Here is a 4,027-nt window from a genome sequence, read left to right as displayed (position 1 = left end):
AGAGAGAGAGAGAGAGAGAGAGAGAGAGAGAGAGAGAGAGAAGAGGGGATATATGGAGAAGAAGGGAGAAATACATAATACTTACAATGTTTTATATACTGCCTTATAAGACACACCTCGGCACCACAGCAGAACCCCTTGCTGAATTGTTACCTGATTTCTTGCAGCGTGTTACCTACTAACAATTCCTTTCATATGTTCATTGTAGCAGGGTATCAAGGAAGCCCTCCTAACACGACTCTTATGAGGTTTATTAACATCAAGTGAAGTAAGTAGAAGAAATCATTTTAACACATTCTCACCTATATACATTAGTTACATTCATTCCATCCAGAGAATCCCGAACCAAGCTTTGTCCCCCGAATATGAGTGGTAAAGCAGGGTTTGAAGAGATCCCAGTTCTTCCCTCCAACCCTGGATTACCTTTGATGAGGGACGTTTGTGACTAGTTTAGGGAGTGTGCCAAATTTTTCGAATGGTGTTAATGGCTTTGATAATTTGGTTAGTAAAAGGTTAAGGATTGTCTAGTTCATGGTGATATATAAAAATTTTGTTTCTAACATATGAAGCATCGACTATTGATCGAATGGTCGGATACGTTTAATTCTCGTACATTTAGGAGTTACCCACAGATTCATCATATAGGTCGAAATTAGTTTCAGTGTGGTTTAGTAGATAATATTTTGTTGCCAATAGACAAAACTTGAATCAATGAAATCAGAGCATATTCAATACTCTGTTGCAAATACTTCAACATAACAAAACATTTTTTTAATTTTTCTCATTGTGTTTAAAGTTAAAAATTAATAAATTAAATTAAATTAACTTAATTTAAACTAAAAAATTAACAATGTATGTATGTAAGTAATTTATGTATGTAAAAGTTTCTTTTTAAATTAGTGGTAAGATCATTTTGATTATAATAATTGCAGTTGTTAAATAAAAGATTTTCCAATATTAAATTTAAAACAAATATATAAGAATGATAATGATTGACATCAACAAGTGAAGTAAGTGTAAATCGAACACATTGAACAAATATATAAAGAAAGATAATACAAGATTAACATAATTTGTGTTAAAAAATACATAAGTTCGTAAATGTATTTATAAATTATTCAAACACAAAATTAACAAAAATGAACTATGAAAAATAGACGCATTTATAATATTGAAACATTTTTAGTTTTGTAGCTTTACTGCAAATCTACTTAACTTATATAATTTAAACATATTATTGCCAATGGCTTTAATTTTTTAACTGTTCAATTTTATACCTGGTATTTTTAGACTATTAATGTTGATAAAATATGTGTTTCAGTATTAACAATATTCTTTTAATGGAATTTTGGAAAGAAAAAAAGATCTTTTATAATTGTAGGTAATTATGGAACAATCAGAAATTAATATCAGCAGACGTTGAAGTATATCTTACCTTCTACCCAGCATTGCAAAAGTCTTATAAATTGGGTGTTGTTAACAGATTCATTGTAATTTAACTTTCTCACTTTGAATTTGGAGTTATAATGAATTCCCTTCGAGCTTATGCAAAGAACTGGATGTTGGAAATAGCAAATAATAATAATAATTTCTTAAGAATCCCAAAGTTTTAATGAATTCTGAATAATAGCTTGTTGAGTGTATATAAATTAATCTTAGAGTTTAACAACTTTTTGTAAAGAACAACTTGTTCGTCAGCGGGGTCCTTATTAAGGTTGTTATTTGCGGGAATAGTGTAAAAGTTTGGATTCTTTTCTCGGCTCCAACTCTTTTTTTCTGGAACTCGTTGGAAGCTGCATTGTGAATTAATCTATTATTCTGTTTTTTTTTTTTTTCTTGAGTTTACTTCTTACAATTCACAATCAGTATTCTTTGAGTTTTCTTGCTAAGAATAATATCGGCATTCTCAGCTTTACAACCAATTCAAGAGTAGATATTTTCAGAGGTAATGTATGTTATGTGTATGAATTTTTGGTTCATTTAATTACTCCTGCAATGTTTACCGTTACGAAATCTAACCTATTTTGGCAGAGCAAATTCTGACCAACCATGCAATGCACATTTTAATATTATAACCAAACATTATACTTTTTATCGATATATTCATTTATGAATGTTCAATAATTTTCACAGAAAAATTCGAGCTCAGGCGTATGCAGAGGGCGTTACTAAATCGTTTTAACGTGTTATAAAATCCAAAATAAACGGGGTGTAACATTTTCCAAAATATACATAAAACAATCATTGTAGTGGGCTGCGAAAAGCTTAAACTAAAAATACAAAACAGAGAAATTATGATAACTTTCGTGATGCTCAAATGTTGAGACATCCCTGAAGTTGTATGTTTGCTTTGGAGGTCTTGGATGGTCTTAAGCCACAAACTCATTTCATTTAGCATTCTCATGTAAAAAGTGGCAGTTCGGACCGAAGAGCTGGTTGTCTTTTATTTTGTGGCAGACCCTCTGAATAAATCTCTAGTATCCCAATATAACTGGAATAGATTGATACCCTGTAACATAATATAGACTCCAAATAAAAAAGTATGCTCTTATCCTGATTCCTTTCACATGAGCCGACTGTAAACGAGAACTAACAGTTAGGTTGGTTTTGAATTATTATTGCCGTTGCTTGATATAATTGATGCCCATTAAAAATAAAATAGTTTAAATTTTATTACGGTTAATTATTTTTTCCTTATGAAAAATAACTATGGCGCGTCGCTTCTATCTCATTCCACCATAACAATCGGCACCTGTAAGTATATTATATTAATAGATAAATAATTATTTGTGCTGGGTTTGTTAAAATCAACTGTTTATGTTTTATGTCATTTCACTTTATATTTTAATTTAACAACCCTGTCATGATGCTAAATACTTCCCATCTATCCAGATTATTCTATTTTATTTGTTCATTAAGCCTAGTTCTGTAAATACACTATTACTCATCCGTCCACACATCTACTCTCAGAACTTAGAAGTTATCGTATGGCTGATCCAAAAACAAATGTAGTTCTAATAACGATTATTCATCATTTGCATTAATAATCTAATATAATTTACTTTAATGATTTACGATAAATTATAAATACTAGATATTCAGAAGTAAACATTTTGATGCAAAATAAATTAAATCCGAAAATTTGGCCTAAACTGAAATATTCAATTCAATTTTATACAGTACCTTGGATGCTCCTTGGTTCATAAGAAATAGACAATTGCAAATAGAGTCATTGGAGGATTACATCAAAAATAATTCATGAAGTTCCACTCCCAGTTACCGACAGTTAAAGGAGCAGTGACCTACTGCTTGGAAAACCCAGCCTCAACCCGAAGACTGAAGCCCAGGCTGCTGTAGGACATCCCGTTATAAATTCTATATTTATCAATTATGTTATTGACATAACATTTATTTTATTTTTTTCTCTTAGTCCTTTTTTCAAGTTAACTTGTTTTTTTGTGTTTTTCCCCATTATAGGGCAATTTTTGTTTTGGGTCTACGAATGCCGTTATTTTGTTATTAGCTTTACTTTCCTCTCTTAGTACGTATTATTATTGTTATCTATTTATTTTATCTTTTTTTTAATTTATTACGTTGTACATAGTTAGGTGTGTCGTTTGTACGAGACTATACATAAACCCCTCCCCTCCCATAATCAAGTTTTAAAAAAATGATGTAGCTGTTATATCAACCATGTAAAACCCACCAGGTCGATTTGGTATTAAATAAATAATATTCGGTACCATTATGATATGCATTGTTTCTGACAGCATTCTGAAAATATTTGATTAATCTTTTTTTACAGTGCTAATTGAAGTGGCTATGACTCTCAGACGATATTAAAATACAGTAATAAAGAATAAAAACAGTAAAAAATTGCCTTTGATTCGAAAGAATTTGGAAATGAAACGTAGTCTAATAAGGATTCTAGAAGCGTTTAGGCTCATTGTACTACCTCCTGTTATATTTTAAAAATATGGGGAGAGGGAGAGAGAGAGAGAGAGAGAGAGAGAGAGAGAGAGAGAGA

Source organism: Halyomorpha halys, unplaced genomic scaffold, assembly GCF_000696795.3.
Source record: "Halyomorpha halys isolate HHAL.00 unplaced genomic scaffold, Hhal_1.1 Scaffold840.1, whole genome shotgun sequence".
NCBI lineage: Eukaryota > Metazoa > Arthropoda > Insecta > Hemiptera > Pentatomidae > Halyomorpha > Halyomorpha halys.
This window is presented reverse-complemented; position numbering follows the sequence as displayed.